The sequence below is a fragment of the Neodiprion pinetum genome, chromosome 7, assembly GCF_021155775.2.
Source record: "Neodiprion pinetum isolate iyNeoPine1 chromosome 7, iyNeoPine1.2, whole genome shotgun sequence".
NCBI classification, from domain to species: domain Eukaryota; kingdom Metazoa; phylum Arthropoda; class Insecta; order Hymenoptera; family Diprionidae; genus Neodiprion; species Neodiprion pinetum.
In genome coordinates this window covers 2,086,830-2,109,187 of record NC_060238.1, presented here as the reverse complement: position 1 = coordinate 2,109,187, position 22,358 = coordinate 2,086,830, and the positions used below count along the sequence as shown (strand labels likewise).

Here is a 22,358-nt window from a genome sequence, read left to right as displayed (position 1 = left end):
ACGCGATAATCGTAAAATGGCAAAAAGGATGGCAGCCCGGTTTTCCCTCGGTCCCATAGACAGCGACCTGCGTCGGTCCCGACGATAATTAATCAAGCTAAGAAAGCCGGTTTTGGACGGCGGGGGAAATGGTGGTTTGGGGATTCGAAAAAAGCAGCAAAACACAAAAAGAGTAAAAAGGGTGAAAAGAAAAAGAGAACTTTCGGTCGAGGGGTGTCGGCTCGTTGATTTGTTTTGGTAGTTGAGGCCACAGGATCCGCGGAATCGTCGAGATGTGGGGGGGGAGGGGAAGGTCGGCAAGGGGTGGTTTTTCGAAGGACGGAATATCCGTGACTAAAGAGAGGAACGAGAATCGGGCGGAGAAATCGCGATTAGGGATCCGAGCGCACGGGAAAAGGGGAAGAAAGGGGGGGGGTTGAATTTGGCGGGAAAAACGAAACCAAATACCGCGACGGGGATATAAGGGGCGAAAGGAGAGAACGGGGCGAGGTGGCAATACATCACACGGCTCAGGGTGAGTGAAGAAAAAACGAACGAAAAAAAAAGACAAATTAAAAATAAAACAAAAATAAAGAGAAACTTGACAAAAAAAAGCAGAAGGAGAGGAAGAATCGGCGAGTGGTGGGGAGGGAGAAACGTAGGTGGGGGGAAGGAGTCAAAACGTGCAAAAAAGAACGCAGTTACAGGGGAAAAACTGTGGTGGAGGGGATGGGGAGTTTTTTTTTTTTTTTCCACCCCCACTATTACAACAGACCTTCCCGCACGCGGAAAGTTCTCCTTCTTTCTTTCTTTCTGATATAATATACGTACGTTTTCCTTTTATTTCTCTACAGTTCGTTCGGTGCGTTGTTTCTTTCTTTTTTTCTTTATTTGTTTGTTTGTTTTTTTATTTTTATTTCTTTTTATTCTTGTCCCTCGTTATTTGTTTTTTTTTTTGCCGACTTTTTTTTTTCTTACCATTCGACGTCGATTTTTGTTTCGGAGGGTGATTTGGGCTTTTCTTTCCTTTTGTCGGAGCTGTTCGACGGTCAAGGGAAGGAAATTAGAGGGCGGCATCCCCTCCCCAACCGTCCAGCCCCGTAGACCTAGCATTAAACCGACGCGCAACGCTCGCGGCGCATTTCGCGCAGGCATATCTTATAAATACATGCGACGTATACATGATACAGATATCTGCATGTGTGTGTGTGTGTGTGTATCTGCATGTAGGCATAGCATGCGTACATTCTGCACGGTATATAAACGCGTAGAGCGGAAAGAGAGGACGAAGAGGATGATAATTTAAAAACGCCGCTTGCGGGGAAAATAAACATTAGGCAATACTATGTATGTGTATATATATATGTATGTATATACGCGTGTACAGATATGCATTTGAAACGTGGATATACATGAACAATAAATATGTGTGTGGGTGTAAATGTATTTGCACACACGTTGGAATGTGAGGAGAATGACGATCGCGAAACACTATCCAGTATGTAGATATACTTTGTAAATATACATGTATATATAAGTAAAATATATATAAAAGTCGTGTAAGGTAAACGAGCGAAGCGCAGAAAGAGGAAAACGGCGCGATCATTTTTCATGCACAGTGGGATGCATCAGGGGTTAAAAATTCGCGAGGTAACGTTTAAAGCTTGTATTACGTAAAGGCGGATGATCGCGAGATGAAAAGAAAGAGCAGAGAGGGTTGAAGAAAATTCTTTAAAAGATAATATGTGTATCAATGTATACATACCTACGTAATCAGAAGTTACAGTATAGTTCCTATACGATCTTGTTATTTTTGATTTAATGATTCTGGTTCGTCGCTTCTTTTTTTTTTTTTGTTTCATCGCATAACAGAACGTAGACGCCACATTCGATCTATTCGATTACGGATGTATGCCGTGTGAATTATTCATCCCCCCTTATCACAAGATTCATCATGCGTATATCATGATATTGTTACACGGTAAAGTCGTGTGAAATTAAATGAACGATTTACAAACGGTGAACGAAAACAAGCATCGTGAAAATTTGAAACTTATGCACGTTCGTGTGAAATACGTTTTGAATAAGAATGTAAAATATTGAATCTAAATTGTAGAAGGGTTTGTTACCTTGAGTTCTTATTGTTGTTGGTTTTACCTATACCTATACAATTTCTTGTTCTCATTTCTTTTTGTCGATCAGTTCACGATGGTGAAATAAGTTCTAGTAATTCGAACAGCTTGGTCATATTTTATCGCCGTCTTTTTTACCCCCGCAAATTTTTACTCGGTTTAGTTTTTAGTATCATATTAATACTAATTCTAATTGTTGCAGTTTATTCCTGATTTCAAAATTCTTTCCCCTCTTTCATCGAAACAAGAGATAGAAAGAAAAAAAAAAGAACAACCTCCGTCAAATATCACCGTATCTACTATTTTCCAAGAATAAAACGAAAGAACAACTAAAAATAATATTCCCCAATCCTACGTGGAGTAAAATGAGTAAAAACTTTCATCCCTGCCTTCAGTCAACTTCCTCGGTTATCCACCTTTTACGAACATAACTAACGTCTTGTACTCCCATAAAATTCTCACCCCCGTCATAAGAATACGTATATACACATGGGTGTGAAATAATTCTTGGAACAGACTTGTACGCGATACGCGACACCCTATTTGTCTACATATTTAAGACTATCTCTAATTTATTTATCATATATTATTTTTTCAAACGTCTACCTTAGCACACCCGTACACTGCGAAATAGAGAAATCGTGCACACAAGTGTAACATGTGTGCGTGCGATTTATATTCGAAAAATTTGGGAGTCGAGGCGCCCGCGCAGGCAGGGTGGCATAAACGCCGGTTGCCGGATAGAAAATACGGGAGGGTTGGTTGTTTCGTCGAGGGCGGGGCGGGGAAGTTTTAACCCCTCTCGAGCCGAACGAACGAACGAACGAACGAACGAACGGAAGCAGGGGTGGTTGGGGGGATAAAGAGAGCGAGGGGGTTGGGAAAGGATTCGAGGTGCTCGAGGCGGCGGTAGGGGAGGTTTTCAGGGGTCGCGGTGGATGGCGGCCATTTTGACGAACGTGAAAAACATACGTATATGTATGCAGCCGTACCCCGTCGACCCGTCGAGATCCTCTCTACTGTAGGTAGGTCGGTAGGTAGCTAGGTTGCTCCCGATGAGATGTTGCTCCCTGTGTTGTTTCTGCCACGGCCGCAGACTCGCGGCTTCGAACGATTCCGTTATTACATCCGCGCAGAATATGCTAAGCAAGAAATCATTTTTTCTCACCTTTAACGCGCGCAATTCGATATTTTCAACATATTCCTATGATACGGAAATTTTTATCACCCCCACTAAAGCATGTATTAAGTAAAATTAAAATTAATGTACAGGAAAGTAAGATTTTTGAGGATTGTTTTAAGATTCTTAGTAAATACTGTTTTTCAGACGGGATTAAATAATCGTAGAATATTCACGATTCGAATTAAGAATCTGAAAAAATTCAGGAGTAATTTTTCTCAGACGGGAGAGTTGTATATATATGTGTGTGAAAAAAAAGAAATTGTAAAGAGAATCAAAAATATTGAGGAAAAATCACTGGTCCATTTCACCATGGAATACCCCATATATTTTTATAGATACTTTTTTATTGGTAAATTTAACACCGATCAAATTTTACTCCCCAAGAATTAATATCAAACTAACAATAACATGTACGTTCAATTTAACACCAAACGGAGAATTTTCTATCACTGTAAAGTTAATACGGTCTTCAACTAGACAGCGATACAAAAATTGTAGTATTCTTGTTTCCAAGTTTGAATACACCTCCGAGCGACCGAATTCTTTTTATTAAATTTAACACCGATCAACTCTCATCGCAACGCATTTCATCTCAGTCAAGACTAAATTTAAAATCCGAAAATATTATTGAAAACGATTCAATTAGCAGTAAAAAAATATTGAATCTGAAACGGTAATCAATTTTTCTAACGAATTTTCACACTGTTTCAAGTTGGGCTCAATCTCTCCTCGATAGTAATTATTTGCGCAATAGAGATAAAATAATCGTTGAGTGATTTAATCAGCATCGAAAAGAAACTGTACCTAAGTTGTCTTTTAATTTTTATTTTTTTTATCTTTTTTTTTGTTTTTTTTTTTCTTTTCTTATCATCATCGTTTTGATAATTATCCTTTATTTTTTTGCTCCCGATTTTTCCTTTCCCCCCTCCCCTTGTCCTTCTTCTAATTAATTTCGGCGCCCAGCTAAAACCGACCAACGGAGTTTTTGATCCACGCCCACGTCCAGCACAGGAACCGGCAAACCGTGTCACCCTTTGTTTTTCGTCCCAGCAGCGGTAGCGAGTAGGAAGGAATCGCCTATGCGTAACGGCGACCCTCTTTCAGGAAAAAAACGACCACGATTAGGACAAACTCGAGGGATCCATAATTATTCCTTCCTTTTAATTTTTCTCGAAAAAGTCTCATCGCTCTTCCCTTTTTCACTTATTCTATTTTCCCTGGTTTTTCTATTGCTGAATAGTGTTTCATTCAAGCGATCGTAAACTGTTCCGAAGGATAACGCTAAAATAAATGGTGGAAAAAAAAATTGTACACGCGATTTATTTCAAATAAATAAGTTAAAAAAAAAAAAAAATGGACATTCCGGTGAATTCATTAGCAAATCAAGAAACAATATGATGAATTTCTTTTCATTTCCATATTGATTTGATGAAAAAATAACATTCGATATCATCGTCATTTTTCCCAAATCTGATAAAGCATTTTTTCTCGATTCAACGACTTTGCTTCGTTATCGTTATTATTATTAATGACACAAGCCTCGACCCGATTAGTATTCTTACCTCGTTACCGTCTCGTCAAACGCCTCTAGACGCGCCAATCCGTCAACGTCACTCTGTGCAGATAAAACGAACCCCGTAGTGATGTTTTTGCGACGAGCCGGCAAGAGAGAGATTCGCGAAATTCGAATTTTACATTTCGCCATTGGATGCGTACGCTTCATTTTCTTACATTCATTTTTCTCCGCGATAATCCTAATCTATATTTTCATTAATACGTGTGTATTAAATCGTCGGGAAAAAAAAATACATTTGAAAACAATTTTTATATCGTCATCAATTATTATTGCTGCATAATTGCAGAGCAGAATAAAGTGGACGTTGTTTCTAATGTAACCGGCAATGCAGAGGATATAATAAATTCCTACTCCCCCACTTTCCATAATGTTTATTTATAAATTATTATAAGTTAACTTTTGTTTTTTCTAATTTTCTCCTCCTACGAACTCATGAATTCATTCCTCGAATAATTATAACTACAATATCGCATTATTATAATTTTCTCGTTTCTCTTCTCTCCTTTCTTCGTTTTCCGCTTCGAAAACGAGTCATGAATTCTTAATTCTGCACTAATACGCACGCATGTGTCATCCACGCAATGTTCGATTTGTTATAAAAATGTTTAGTCGTTATTCGATGTGTCAATAAATTAACGAGATGCTGCGAAATGTAGAAAAATAATTAGTGATAATTCAAAGAGCAGCGACACAAAACGCAGAAAAAGAAATGAGACTAGAATCGTCAACTGGTTTTTAGTTTAAGAATAACCAAATATTTTTCATCAATGGGATGAATTTTCATTCCGTCACGTTTGATTTCGTTTTTTTTTTTTTTAAATTGGATTCAACAATCGTCGACAAAAATTTAATAGAATAAAAACGAGGAAGATAAAGAAAAAAGGGCACTTCCTTGATTATCTGAATACGATCCACACAAGTTGAAATCATATTCTTTTTTTTTAAAAAAAAACTCGACATAATTCCAGTCCAGTTTTTAGACAAAGTTTATCGAAAACGCTTCCTCGCCGACAAAATGCTTACCTACCTATAAGTAAAAATGGAGATTCCGCGAAGGGTTTTCGGAGAGCTCGGGTCGACATGTAGGCGAAAATTGTACGTACATGCATATATTTATTTAAATGCACATACTCGCGGGGTGTGCCTACACGTAAATACGCTGGGTATAGAGGAGCGAAGGCGACGTAGAAACGCGGAGTAGGTGAGTAGTGGGCTCTGATGGGCGGACGGTTGCTGCGGGCCGGGATATTTGCAAGCCAAATTTTAATACCAGAATTAATTTCAACCGGGTCTACACGTGTACGTATACATGAATCGCTCTCCTATACCCACGAGGACTACGGGATGTGAGCCCTGAGCCTCACCACCGTACCAGGGTGAGGAATCCGCCTTGGTGTAACGAACGACGACCTTCTCTCTTATATATACGTACCGTGTATAGCACATGAATTTTTTTAAACAACGTAAGAATAATACACAACGCGTAATGCGAAACCTTGACACGATTGAACATTAATTTTTCTTTAAGATACTCATCGCCTATTTATTATTCATCTTACAGATATTCGGAGAAGAAGCACAGAAATAAAAAAAACATGGTGTAACAATTTGCGTCGAAATTGTAGAAATAAAATGTTTGAATCGTTCTGGAAAAATAGAAAAAACCGGAATCACACTCCCGTTTCACACCAAGGAATGTCTGGGAATTTTTTTTAAAACACAATGGCATTTTCGCGATAGCTTAAATAACGAATAAAAAATAAAATTGAACAAAAATTCATTATTTTTACAATATTTTCGTGGTTTTTGGAGGAAGGTCGATCATATGAAAAAGATGTAGAAAAATCGAAATTAGTCGGAGTTACGGGCTCGGTGATTTGGCATGGAATACCTTATACGCATCGATGCTTTTCCTGAAACCCTGAGCAATTTTTGATCCTATGGTCACCGATATTTATTTATTTTTTTTTTTATCGCAAAATTCATACTCGTTTTCCATGCGTAAAATAATTTTTTGTTTTTCCATTATTAAACTCGCCTGTTTATACAAGAAACTGTCGTGATTTGTTATGAATGTCTTTTTTTTTAAGACGTTTTTAAATACGATGTCCTTTTTCTTTCGTTTTCAAGTTTGCATACAATAACCAAAAATTATCCATTCTTCTGATTATTATTGACAGTAATTCCTTGCTTTTCATAAGTTCAAAGTCCGATACAATCTAACTCGAAACAATCTTTTAATTTTACAATATATTCCGTGAAAATTGAGTGAGAAAAAAAAAAAAAAAAAACAAACTGGAATCCGCTTCACTGATTGAGAAACTTATTTTTCACCTTTTCCGAGATGAAAATTCATCTGTGAAACGTGCAAATTCATTTTCCTCAATAAAGTAAAAACACAAAGTTTTAACCTCCGAATTTTTTTAATGTTGTACGGTTTTTGGATTCGTATCTAAAAAAAAAGAGAGATTAAGAATATCCGAATACTCGTTATTTCGAAAAAATTTAACTATATCCAGGAGTGATAAGAAAAAAATCCACAATCTTACAGCGACATTGGCGAAACCCGTAACTGTGTGAGAAAAAAAGAAATCCGAAAACGGAATTGCGTGATCGAAATGTTATGGGTTTCCCCGTATTTACAACGGAACTTCCTATCTCGACGACGGCGCTGCGTAAAGTATTATAAAAATGTGAGCTAATTTATCGGTTTTTTTTTTGTGTCCAGTGTGCGCATACATCGTGGCGTTAATTTACGCTCAAACTTTGCTCACATGCACAAAGTAGGTAGTTTAGCTTTTATATTGTAAATTATAGTTGCAAAACAGCGCGAGCGTGCGAAAACACGGGCTTGTCTCTCTGTCTCTCTCTCTCTCTCTTCTCTTTGCCATCTCGCCACCGTTTCCTGAAATTTTCGATACAAATGGGCAAAGTAAACTTTACCATTAATGCAAGGACTGCGTCGCCCTAGACTGCGACAAACTTTACACCCCCGCACCTGCGGTCGCTGTTTTTGCACAAGTCTGCGGCAACGATTATTCTTCGTCTCATTTCGTAAAAAAAGAAAGCCAAGAAAATAAAAGAAAAAATTAAATAAGCAAAGTGAAAGAGTAGCAATATCGTTTTTGTTTTCAAAACAAATTACCCCATAACCACAGATTTTTCACTTTGGATTCTTGTACAATGAAAAGAAGAATTGTGAACATTACTTTTAAACAATTGTTTTTTTTTTTGAATCCTTTTTTTCTATCCAGCTTAAAAAACAAAACGATTTAATCTCTGGTGAGACTTTCGGATCAGTTGCAGAGTTTCGATAATGTACCTGAACTGCATCAGGTATGGATACACCCTATACACACTGTATAGAATGACAGCATTTCATCGATCGGTATCAAATTTACGCCACAGTGGTGTTTCAATATCACACCGCGTTCGGTGTGTCTCGAGTGTGAAACGCGTGCCGGATACCCGAGCATACGAAATTCGACACGAAGTTTCCGGTGCAGGAAAAAACAAATTGAAAATAAAAATTAGAAGTGAAAAATAGAGAGGCTAGAAAAAAGTTCTTCTCAAAAATCGAAAGTCTACTATTTTATAAGTAAGAGGGAATCAAAAGTATGAGCCGATCAGAAAAAGGAAAAGAAATAGCTTCTATCGATTTTTTATACAAGAAAAAAATAAAAAAACAAGCAATCAACTGTTAGCGATTTTTATTTTCACAGTAAACTAAACAGTGTCCGGAGTTTAATCAGACGTATCGTCGAGACTATTCTTAACCTATTTCAGCTGGTGAGAATAATTGAATTTCCTCTACCCTCAGACACACACAAGGCATAGAATTTCGCTAATCACAGATCCGCCAGGGTGTGTGAGAGTAAGTAAATAAATAAATAAATAAACACCAAATAGGAGTGTATTTATATCCTCAGGAGACTAGAGGAGCTTGCAACGAAATATCAGCAATCCATGTGTGTTATTCCGCGGTGCATCAACACCCAGGATACATGATAAATAATCCACGTATAGAATTATAACGGTACATACATTTTAATCGCTCAGAAGAAAGTTTGGTCTCTCGAGAAATTCGGAATACGAATATATACCGCATTCGCTTCGATTCCCTAACGCCGACTCTCGCAATTATAAACTAGATCGACTCTCTTTTTCTTTCATTTTTTTTACTCCCCAGATTTCGGGTAATTCGATACTTTCAGGATGTCAGTCAATCACCGATCCCCGTAACTTTAGCCAATTGTTATTTGCACAAATCGGTTCCAGACGCTCAATAATCCTTACATCGATTATCAGTGATTGGATTAGCGATCGACTAAAAGTGCTGAGAAAGTTACTCGACTGATAGTGAAAACCTGAACTCGAATAACTTCTATTGATAATCGAGCGTGAAATGGCATGTTTTTAGTAAAAATATCCTACTGTTCAGATTTTTAATTTTTTTGTTTTTTAGGTTAACAGTGCGATTCGTCGATGAAAAGTAATGCGAAAGGTGGTAGCCGGTACTCACCGCGGCATGTTGTGTGTGCGGTGAGATGGAGGCGCCATTTTGCGCCCTTCATCGATCCTGCGCCCACGCAGCGTCGACTTTTCCCGCCATTTTTCCATTCGCGCCATGACGCGTCGGGGCTTTCTTCCAGGTCCGCGCTTCTTCTTCTTATTCTACTTCTTCTTTATCTCGTTCTCTCGCCGAAGGTGAATGAAGGTAGAAAACCGCGTCACACCGACGGAGCTTCTCTCCGCAAACTGAGCTCCTCGTCATCCTGAGCCAGATCCTGATCCTGCAGACTCTGTTCACTCGTGCCTCGCTTAACCCGTTTCATCGCATTTGCATAGAGCTAGCTAGCTGTGCAACGGCACCGTGCAACAACCGTTTGCACGATGATTCTTTGTTATGCCCCCAGCAGAGATCCAGCTCTACCCCCTCCAATCAGGCCCCGCTTTTGTCCCCGAAGGCACAGGCCCAATCCTGAACGCATCGCGTGCAACGCTTACGCAGGATTTTCTCCTTCCTGGAAGATAAATTCAAGACTACGATTATTTCAAAATGTATTTTGGGAAAAAAGCATATCGTCAAAGCCAATTTTCTTTGACCCACTTTCTTTCATGTCCAATACGCTCAGGTTATACAGGCGATCGGAAGAGATAGTCTGCGGGACAGATTTAATTCCGTTGAGAATCCTACAATCGAGTCACTGGCACTGAGTTCATTTTTTACACCAACTGTGTGATAACATCGTCCAAAAATGATTTCCAGGAAATTTCGGCGCCCCCTCAAGTCGGAACTTCATCTGAAGAAGGAACATCGAGACACCAGGTCAGAATCGAGTAGGTAGGTTCTGCAACAAGAAAAGATGGATCTCGTGTAAAGAATTAGCTTTTTCATGTTCGAAATAATGACAGAGAAAAGCGACAACATTCGTCTTTAAATTGTAAGAGCGAGCAACCGAAGTTAACCGACGAAGAGACCAAACCATCATTGTTATTTCTGTCTTCTCACAATGACGAAGACCGCCTAAACCCGAATAATAGCTACACGTCTACATTAGCAGCAAGAGCATCTGGTGTTCACGTTACATCTTATCTGCAGACCGTAACAACACTTTCCACTTTTATTCCTCACCGTCTTTGAGACTTGGATGACCCCTCGCCGTGAGAAATACAAGTCGATTGCATAAAGCTGAGGCTGACAAGTGGTTGCGAGCCATTCTTCGTCGTTTGCGTGATTAAAAATAAACGAGAGAAGGTATAAGAGAAAAAAAAAAAAAATTGACAATCATTCTTGCAATGCGTTTTGTCCCCTTGTACACGGGCTCCGGGACTTCTTAGTACCATGGGAATTTCCGTCTAATGAATAAAGCTACTCGGTATCTGTTATAGGAACACTTCGCAAATCGGTGACGTCGACATCGCCGAGGTGGAAGGAGAGACCCCCAGCAAAGAAACCGGTCCTGCAGACTCTGCAGAATTTTTAGGGGGTAGCTCGACCCCTGCACGCTTTGGCGCCGGGTGGGGGAAGAGCTCGATTTAGGGGTCAGGGGGGCGGGGTCAGCAGGTTGCCTTCGAGCCACTGGAGCAGGGTCCCAGGGTCGAGACCCCGGGTCGAGATACCTTTGACCTGGCACAGGTACAGGTTACGACATTTGACAAGAGGTGCTGCTCATCCTCGAGGAATATACCGTTCCTACTCACGGCCGGATTTCTACCCTTCGATTCCTTTCCCCCCTATCCGATATTCGTCCATTTCGTTTCTCGCGCACTTTTCGCAGGTTACAAGAAAACCAAACATCAAGCTCGTCGAAATTCACATCAGGATAACATAATTTATACGAACTTGACAAGAATTGGTGCAACAATTTTTAAGTGAAACCTATATAAATTCTCATTGAATTAAATAAATTTTGACTTTTCACCAGAATTGTGGAATTTTGCTACCAATTTCACATAATTTAATTTCGATTTTACGATCTTGAAATGTTTTTTTTTCTTCTCAATAACTTTCAGATAATTTAAGTCAAGTTTCTACATTTTCTGAAACACTAATGAATTACAGAAAAATTTTATACTGGGTCAAAGATTTCGTATGGTTTCAGAAGATTGGCGACGATTTAAAATCCTTCCAAACATGTCCAACAGTTTCATTAGATTATTCTTAACAATTGTCTTTGCCAATTGTAAATCACCTTCTGGGATATCAAAAACAAAAAAAAAAAAATTAATCATGTTGCACAGAAATCAAAAGGTTTTTTTAATGGAATTTGAAGGATGTTTAACAACTGATACGAATAGATGATATCAAATTGTAAGAAATTTGTCAAAAGATTCCGCATAATGAGAAAATGTTTCGCTTGTGGATCTCGGTAAGAATCTGTAATCTTTAAACGATTTTAAGCGCCTCCAAAAATTTTGATCAGGCTTTGCACGCCTGGAGAACCTATAAAATACACTCAAATTTCTATAAAATTATTCAGAGTCGACACTCTCGCTGGATACCTATTATATTCCCGTCGATTAAACAAAAAGTAAAAATTCCAACAACTTTCAATAAAAGAACTACCTATAAAACTGCACTTACACAACCGTGCCTGGATTGACAATGCAGTCAGACACCTTACGTAACCGTTGTTAAACTCCATTTAAACGAAAAATAGTGGTTGCCCAACAACATGTGAGAATAGAAATTGTGACCAATTGAACAGCAGCGTGGATTTGAACGAGAGAGAGAGTTGAGGGAAAAAGGTGAAATAAAAAAATAAAAAAAAATAATAAAAAATAAAAAATGAGTTAACGTGTCAAACAAAAAGAAGATATTACACATTTATTGGTCGTGTGTCGTGATTGATACACGTGGAGGACAGATCCATCCGTAGGTATGGGAGGAAATAAAACGGTAGGTGTGAAAGCGGGTTAATAGACAACCGGCGGTGTGTGAAAAAAGTAGAAAAAAACGATGGGGGTGAGGGGGAGGGGGGAGGGAGGAAAAAAAAGAAACAAAAAGAAAAAAAAATAACACAGAGTTCCGTGGGATTGGTGAAAACGGAAAAAATTCCGATATCAGAGGTCGCGACAGAGGACCGCGAACCGCGTGGGCTGCATCAACGGCATCCGCAAACGCACACCAATTCAAGTTTGACAGTGAAACCGAAAGTAGATGATATCAACGGCCCGGTTCGAACAGACAATAACCAATCATGTACAATTAACCTGTGACACGGTGACACCTAAACACCCGCCGCTTTTACCTCCGGCTGTAGCATACATATGTATATTATGTATATATGCTGTTTATACACACATGCTCTCACCTACATAGCGGTTATGTCCCCATTATGTGGCCGTATCGACACGTGTAACCCTGCAGTGCACCGGCGTTCAACGTTCAACGCTTCGCAGTTCGCCACCCGCTCATCGGGCAGAATGCACGTCCACGCGTGCCGATGCCATGACCATATATATGGAGACACATATCCTACGCCGCATTTGAATTCTGACACACAGATGCGTCCAAATTGCTTAATAGGCCTATCGCCCGATTGACTCCCGCCATGCGACACTCCGCAGCTCTAAACACCCGAGTCCAAATCGCCCGCGATAAAGTTGAACGGTTCGCTTTCTGGTGCAGAGGAAAATCAAACCTTTTAATAGAGGTCGATAAACGAGAGTGAACTGTTGCTCAGTCCCGCCAGTAGGAAGGACTCGCCTTTTCAGAGTCCAAAGTGGACCTTGATTCCGGTTACAAATCTGTTTTCGAAGGATGATCTAGTCTTTTGCTTCTTTGGAAGGAATGATTTGTGTGTCCGAAAAGCAATCTCCTCGTTCGTTGATCCAATTTCACTCTGTCGTTATCAAAAATTGTTACCTACAAGTCGAAAGGGAAGAAGAATAAGTCTACGCTGGATTTGGCTGAGTGTTTTCAAAGTAATTCTATATCATCGGGAGTGGAAGGTACATGAAATTAGAAACACTCGTCCCAGTTACCGAGGTACCCAAATCTAGACTTCGAACAAAGGTATACCGCCAAAGTTGTTCCAAAGTAACATTCTCAAAACCAACATATAGGCCTATTTGAAAACGATCATCTTCTTTTCTTCCATTCGAGAAGTAAAATTTTCGAGGAATTCTCTTTGGAAACTGTTTTCACGATGATGATCGTTCGAGGAGCTGAACAATTCCCGATACTCATGTGGCCACTTATAAAAATTCTAAGAAGAAATGTTTCTTGACCTGGATAACGATGAATTAAAGGAATTCTTGGAAATGAATGCCGGTGAGACGAAAACTTAGTTGCTAACGTTTCGATCCTAGTATGCCCAAGTTTAGAAAAATTTAAATTTCAATCATTCAATCAGCAATTTCACAGCATAATTAACCCCACCATACCAAGTTTCATGATCACGGTGGTGTGAAACACGAAAGAAGAAGAAACTGTCCATACAGTACAACGTACAAGTGACTACCAAGGGAGTCCTTTCAAGTAAGACATAGCAGAAGAATGAACCACAGAGCATCGGGTTTCCAGTGATAATTGTTTGGCGATATGAAAGCGAGAGAGAGAGAGAGAATTGCGGGTCCAATAATCGATGATAATGCAATGTATGCGGGTGCACTGGGAGCGCATTGCACCATGCGGAGCGGGATCGGCAGCCGAGTGTTGAGGCCGGAACGTTTGACCTTGACACTGACACCAATTAGCGTACATTGACCCCAAATCCATTCTCGAATGGCATGCACGCCACCTGTCTGCACTGCTCTATATATGTACCTGACTATTCCGCCTAACTACCGCAGGATACACATATCCTATACATCCCCATGCCGTACTGCTGTAACGGTCGCATACTATGCGAACTGAACCGAATCCCGGTGACGATCAGCTGTCGCTCCCAATGGCCTACCGGCTGCATACAACCATCGACGTTTATGGTCCGTCAAAGCATCGTTATAGCTAGTACGAAAGTCCTTCAGGCCCGATTGTGCACTGGGAACTCTGGTCTGCAGGATACCCTGACCACCGCTGAATTAAGACCGAGGAATCCATCGTCCTTGTCTGGACTTTTTTACATTGAACAACGTATTCCAAGTTGCTTTTAGTTCCGGCCATGAAGAATGACCGTAAGATTTATCCTCCACATCCAGGGTTGAGTTCTTCTTCCCTTTCGACTTGGAAATAAGAATTTTTCAGGATAAAAGGATGAGATTGACGTCTCAGTTACTACTGACCCAAACATCATGAAGTCGAAGAGAGTTTGAAACCAAGGTTTAACGTAATCACTGCACATTTGAAGGCTAGATCCCGGTACCCGGAGATCGCACAAGTGTTTCCAACGTCAAGTGATTCCATCGTGGAACACAAGAAATAACTGTGTTTGGAGTCTGGAGTAAAGAGAAAATCGTGCAAATTTCACGGATGGATTGAAAGCGTTGGATTATTCTTCTCTTTCGAGTTGAAGTGGATTATTTTCGTGTCTGATGAGAGTTTTTAAAGCCCGCGGGATCGAGAGGTAACGAGTGGAGTTTCAGACAGATTCCATTCGATTTGACGTGAGATTGTGAAGACTCTTGAAGGCTAATAAGTTCCTTGCTTGATGCAGACCGGGAGCAAATCGAGGACCTCTGCACGCCTTGCCCGCCGGTTAATAAAACTGAATTCCCATTCAGCCGAGGACACCTGATCCACATCATTCCCTCCGCGAAGCTGAGGACCTTGGTGTATAAAGAATTTTTAAATTACCATGTACACGGGCGTAAATGGAGCCTGAGAGCCAGAGATGAATTTTTACCAACTTTGAAATTAGGAATTTCGATTTTTCCTCTTTTTCAATCCCCCGTCCTACCCGTTCTCCGAATTAAAAACCTCCGTCTCTCTTTCTACGATTGTGCGCGCATGCATTTTATTAAAAAAAAATATCCCGCAGCTAATGATAACGAAAAGACAGTTTCGATCGGGTCGAAACCGGGATGAAATTCGTCATGAAATACATTTCATGATCATAAATAGAATTCGTTTCATAAATTTACTTCGAAAATCGAAAGCTGCCACGGATATACTTATATTCGAGCTCAAGATTGGTTATAAATATCTAAAAGACATCTAGAAACGAAGTGTGACTCAGTGTTCCAAGTCGTACCATCAATTTTTTCATTTCTTTTTCTCACAATGATGTCATGATAAACTAAACGCTGCACATAAATTAGGTCTAAATCTCAACAAAAAGAGTTCCAAACTCTTGAATTCCAAAGGGTCATTCGTTAGTCGATAAATATCGATACATGTTCCCAATACTGGAATCATTCGATTTTCTGTACGACCAACATCCGCGTCAGTCATTATACTTCATGTGCCATTTGTAATTAACGTCCTTATGCAGTTAGAATCAATCAGAATGTAACTGTTTGGCTAAACGATTAATGTCACGCTTCACCATTCGGAGTGTCTTACAAATAGCTTGTCGGATTCCAATTATCGCCTCGTCCAGACAAGCTGTCTCGATTTAAAAATGATGACCTCCACGACGTCGAAAATGGGAGAAAAATCCGAGAACCAAATCACACACAGAGTGGTTTGAATATAAGCGACGAAGAACCGAGAGGTAGAGGGCTAACCGGCGACGCACCTGGAAGCGGGAAGCGAGCGACGGTCGGTGTGCAGCTCAGTTGAGTTCCCATCGGTGGTATCGGTGTCAATCCAATCAATGGTTTATTAACCGACGTGTGAACGAGGGGCAGAGGAGTGAACGGTAGGAGAGAGACAATGGATAGAGAGAGAGGCGCCGGCTCCTCTCGCGTCGGCGTGTCGTTTGTTTAGAGAGAGAGAGACAGAGAGAGAGAGTGGCGGGTGGTCAACACGTGGACAACTCACTGCCATGTGTTTGTGTCGTTGCAAAAACTCGCCGACTCAGCTGAGTGCATTCTGCCGGTGATCGTGAGCTGCAGCATAGAAGGGCTGAAAAAGTGACGGGGAGAGTTCAGGGTGAACGGGTGGCATTGTTCCTCCTCGACCACCTGAGGGCGATATCGGTTATTGGAAATCTCTATTTTTCTGGGCCACAGTTCGGTTCAGTCCACTCTCTGTTCTCGCCTCTCTATCTTTCCTTCCGGTGATCCCAGCCCCCCATTTGGAACACTTTTTGCTCACCGTACCCTCGCCTTCTCAACTACGACATGGACCACCACCTGCCATCATCACCGTTCGAACGCATCTTCTTCTCGGCACCGTAAAGTCGGGACTGTGCCAGGGGTTAACCACCTTCGAAGTCCGGTGTTGACTGTGCCGATGCAGCTTTGGAAATCATGTGAATAGTCGAGGAACATGGAATAAACCACGGAACTACTCCGTCAGTGTTCTTGAACCCATTGTACTGATTCAAAATTGTTAGGTGTTGAAACTTTGGCGTTAATAGTATGGTTTCTTTGCCGTGGATTCGACGTCTTTGAAAGTAAGGTAAAAGACTCGATTATGAGACATTGTCCCATTTTATGAGACGGTGTGAGAAAAAATCAAATAGAAAAATAATTTAGAAGCCTCTTCATCCTTTCAATTGAATAAATTATAAAAGGTGAACTATTATTTTATACAATCATGTGAAATTTGGTCTGATATGTTGTAAAAAAAAAATATGGATCAAGTATTTCTCTCCTCAAACATATTCGACAGTATACTTAATCAGCGTGAACATGATAAGTACTCTCGGTAATCATACTGGATATTATGCAATCCTTTCCAATCAGGTTAAACTTGCGCAAGCCTTAAAGGTTCGGGTTTTCTTGTCTGTTCACTACTACACGCTCGTATACAGGTCGCAAAAGCCATCTCGAGTAGTAAAAAGGACAACATGACCAATGATTCACTTTGATAGGTGAAGTAAGATACGCGGGCTTAGTTAGAGTGGTGATTATATCAAGAAAGACAGCAAATTTCCTTGCAACGGCAACACCAAAAAAAAAAACACGCAACGATGTTTCAAGCTTTCTGAAAACGAAATCATGGAAGTATCATTTTTTGCCGTAGCAAGTCGGTTTTCGTGAGGTTATTAGGGCTGGAAATCTGGTTTGATTTCAAAATTTTATATTCCGTTTAGAACTATCGAAATTGAATGACGAAAACTTGCATTAGTAGCCTGTGACGCGAAAAAATCAAAAAAACATCTAGATTCAATAAATGGAAAAGGAAACCAGATACAGTAAACACAAACAGAATAAAAATTCTCTCAATTCCACACTAAAATTGGATAATTATCGAACAGCTTCTCATCTCGTGTCAAAATGTAGAATATAATTTTTCTACCATCTTGATTTTGTACTTTCTACATCATCACCGAGTAATTATTCCAGTTATAAAAATCACTGCTAAAATTTCGGAATCAACATCTTTTTCTCCTTTTTCTTCCTCTCTAATATTTCTTTTACTTCCAATTTTTCCTTCCCAAAATTAACTGTAAGAAATCGAGGCTTTCCTTATCCATCGCATTTGATTTCGATTTAAAATAACTCTTATTTGACGTCGAAGAATTTTTCTTCTTCTTCTCATACACGCCCAGCGATATCGCTTGACAAACTTGTTTCGCTTCGTGTCCTGACGTTCCCATTGGTCAAACTGGCTTCTGCATACACAGTGGTGTGATCTTAGGTCCCACGATGCTCGACCTACCTGCCGTCTCGATGGGCCCCATGGGGCCAGTCAGTGACGTGACCTGAGCCCTCCTCGTCGTCATCACGTCGAGTCGAACCGGAGACTAGACCGTGATGAAATTAACCGAAGTACGGACAAATTGACGCGAAAAAATTTTCGTAAACGGTATTTAAAAAAGAAAATAACAACAAGAAAAAAATGGAGTGAATAATATTATATATATATATAAAAAAAAAAAAAAAACAGAAATTCAATTATTCGTTGATAATTCTATCCAACGTTGGAGAAGAATTTTTGAATTTTCGTTTTTAATTATTTGCGTATTTGCGTATTTGGATTGCTTTTTATTTCTCAATTTTAATTCTAATAATCGACTCTGACACTACGGTTGTTATTTCTCTCGAAGGAATGAATGCGTGCGATTCTCGTCCAATATCAGACTCATTGAAATAGATCGTATTGAAATTGCATTAATAAACGGTAGACAATAATAAGCGTCTCTTTATCATAAGAATGAGAATAAGAGGAACAACGTGCGTTCAAATAATGTACAATTTTCCCTGTAACTTGGACTCGGTTTGTGAAAAGAAGTTGTTAGAACGGCTTCATGACGATCGGAATTAGTGTAGAATTTATAGCAACAACGATATTCAAATTAATTGATCAATTGTATTTCGATATAATTGGGCTTCGACGATGTTAATGTAATAATAGCGTCATGCCGCATATTGTTGTCTATTCAAGGCGTATATTTATGCCAAGAGAAAATATCGGTCTTGGTCTCGGTGTCGACGAAGAAAGAAGCGAAGGGATAAATGCGTCGTTTCAATTATCAAATCACAAGTATTGATTACACGAAAGTCAAAAACAAGGCTATAAGGGAAACGGATGAAAAAAATGTTCAGGAATCAAGTCTCTAAAAATATTCGAAGAGCAGAAGAGAGAAAAAGAAAAAATATCCTTCCAAGCAATTGAATAAAATACTATTCGTACAATTTTTTTGTATTTTTCTCAATCGTCAAACGAAAAAATCAAAATATATATAAATTAAGCGAAAATGTATCTTCGAAAACAACGTGATTTCTAAATGGCAAAGGATAATTAATTTTTTTGTTTCTACGATGGTTGGTTACCTGATTGGACAAACGCTTCCGCCGAAAAAAACTAAAAACTATCGTTCAAGCTGTTGAAAACATAATTTTTTCTGAAATTCTACTCGTAATGTTACATTCATTTATTAAACTTCTAATGTGGAAATTGACATCGAGATGAAGACAAAAATAAATCGTCGATACACGAGAATCAATTTTTCACCTTTCAATTTTCCAGTTTCGTTGCGATTATTGCGATATTATTTTGAGCCAGTCTTTTTGGATTTTTGTGTCCACTCGCGAAGCGCCAATTCGATAAAACATCGAATAAAAAAAATGTTATCAAAATCGGTTCTCCTCGTCGTCGATCATTGCGAAAATGAAGCAAACTAGGATTTTCTACCAAAATAATGTTTCTTTATCTTTTTCGCATATTTCGCCGCACTTTATTTTCAAAAGCAAACATTTTTTCCCTGCGACGGGAACGCCGGCCGTCGGCGGCACCGAGACGCGCGAATATTGCGAACTTCAAGTGAAAAAAACTTCGCTTTTTAAGGCTGCCAGTTAAAGAAATTTTCAATTATTAGCAACCTTTTTTCATGGACCAATCGTAGAACCGATGATACCAACAAAATTCACCACAAATCCTCTCGATTATTGAGAATTATCATCAGGCGCGAAAAATTGCTTGAGACGCGTTCTTTTCCGTACGGAGAGTTCAATTTTCTACTTGTTCGATTTTTTCCTTAAAATATACTATTCTGATAATTTTTTTTAGTAACTCGAACATTGTTTTTTACAATATCGACAAATTCGATGTCATATTTGTTCAGAGTTTCTTCTTTTCTTTCCATCGAAAATCAAGAATTAAAAAACAAAGCTATTCTGAGCCACGATTTCTGAAAATGAATCCTTTTGTTTTTTAATATTGACGATTCTACGCCTGCGAGGAACTTTTTGAAACGTTGCTGTTTATAATATATAACATGAAAAGAAGAAACTCGCATCCAGAGAAAAGTTTTCGCTCATGTATGTCCTTTCGTAATACGTTTAATTGCAATTTTTTCTATTTTCTGCCACTTTGGGTCGGTTTCGCTAATGGATATAGAAATATGGTCAAGAATATAATTATACAAAGTTAAGAAAAATATCATTTATTCAATTTTGTGGCTAGTTTTTTCCTCGCTTTCTCGCCGCGCTCTGTGTAATCATTGAACGACCAGGGTTTCTAATTTCAGAGAGTTTCTTTCCTCGTGGAAATAAAAATTTTTATATCGCGTCACGCGATGTGAAGTATAGTTGAGATGTGTGTGTTTAAAGAATGAAAAAAAAATAAATAAAAATAATGAAAAGTAAAAGAAAGAGACGAAAAGAAAATAATCACAAGCTGAAGAAATTACGGAGGAATTACAGAAATGAGAAATTTCACAGGTCGAAAATATTGCAGGTGGAAAAAAATGAAGCTGAAATTATACGGAAATTGGCAAATTTAGAAAAACTACAAAAATACGGAACAAATGTTGTAATTAGGTCTTTTTTTTTCTACAACCGTCGGTACAAAATTTGACAAAAAACCACTCTATACTCCCGTAAAAAATTTCAAACACGACAAATTTGTTTGAAATAGATTGAAAAGTAAAAGTGTCTGCAAATTCTGGTGTAAAAATCGTACAGTTTTACCCGAAATGTCGATTTTTCTCTGGTTCGCAGCTTTCTTCGTTAGCCGCGAATGCAAAAACTAAAGAGTAAAGAACAAAAAAGGCCATAAATACATAAAATTTTGCAATACTAATTAGCACCAGGTCCTGAGAACTTCATTTTTCAATCTTACGTGCATTGAACTAAAAAGTAATAAATATCTATTCGTTGCCTTTATTTTTTCTTTTGTTATTACCTTCATTCCTATACGCATTGTTTCTTATTCGTATCGTTTTTCTTTTTTTGTTTGTTTCTGTCAGTCAATGTGACCTCTCTGCACAAAATTCTCGTTACGGCGGAGAATATTTTTAATAATAATTTAATAAATCAAAAAATAAAAATCTTCTCCAACGCCGACGGCGAGCTTCTGTCGTGCAGAAATTATCCGCCGGCTCCCGGCGTCGTTCACGATCATTGCAGAGCGTCAGACGAACGCGAATTCGACTTCCCGGTATTAAAAATCAAAAATATACACACCTGAAGAAAAAAGGTGAACGCAAATATAAATACATATATAACGCAGACACGTGTTTTCATATAATTGAATGATTTATTACACCTCTCAATGTACAACGCGTTGATATATATATTTTGATTAAATACTCAAATCGTTTTTCAATTATCAGAAGTGCCTATTATAATAAAAAAAAAAAAAACCGATGTTAAGTGTCATCGCTTGTTAAAATTATTTTTATCGTCGTTTTCTTTTTCTGTTTGTCAAAGAATAACAGAAGCGTTAGAAAAAGAACTAGTTGAGATAAAGTCCTTTACTTCCTCTGCAGACTTTTTCGTCTTCTTGTTTGTTTGTTTCTTTTTTAATGAATTCATTGGAAAAATTGAAATATCGAGAACATTTTTCTCAATAAGAAAAAAAAAAAAAAAAAATTGCCAAAGAATATTGTACTCACGCGACTGAGGAATTTTTCCCGTCGCGCTAACTTTTGTCACCAAGACGTAAGAATAGATTCGTATTATTCCTTTTCACGTATAACAATTCAAACATTTGATAAGAAATAACAATTATCTAGTAATGAATTGAATTTCTTGTTGGGAGAAGAAAGTGTAAGAAAAATAACACAACGAGCTATAAAATCGAACAGTTTTTGTAGTCAATTGAGAATAACATAGTAACGATGATAAAACAATTGCATCGGTGTTGAGTTTTGAAACTGATTTTTCAATCATAAAATAAAGAAAAGTCACGCGTATCGCGAATACAAAATGAACTGAATCTACGTACATGAATGTGCGAAATTTTATAAGAAAAAAATGGGTAGAATAAAATAATTGTAACACATACCAGCCGATAAACAAAATAAGATTGTTGAGGATTAATATTTGCAGCCGCAGTTCGTCTTTTGTAAATAATTTTACACCGGTTCCTCTGTTCTTTTTCGTAATACGACAAACGAAATAAATTAAACAACCTGCCCAATTCACCGAGTATAAATTATTTAGCAAAAAATGTTTGTTTAACAGTACCGTCGTACCGTCGATATGGTTTCCTTTTATAACATTTCTCTTTATACGGTTTTTTTTTCCTCCGATCCTCTCTTTT

General features: G+C 38.7%; 1 long non-coding RNA gene across 3 annotated transcripts in view; it reads right to left on the bottom strand.

The window, feature by feature from the left end:
- Positions 1 to 22,358, bottom strand: part of LOC124222840 (uncharacterized) — a 126,234-nt gene that overhangs the window by 5,152 nt on the left and 98,724 nt on the right. For 2 of the 3 annotated variants that reach the window (XR_006884122.2, XR_006884123.2), the window contains 2 exons: positions 9,981 to 10,221; positions 9,393 to 9,894 (listed from right to left, as the gene is read on the bottom strand). This is a non-coding gene — a long non-coding RNA (uncharacterized lncRNA). Of the gene's footprint in view, positions 1 to 9,392; positions 9,914 to 9,980; positions 10,222 to 22,358 lie in introns of all 3 variants that reach the window. The other variant, XR_006884124.2, reaches the window with a different exon arrangement.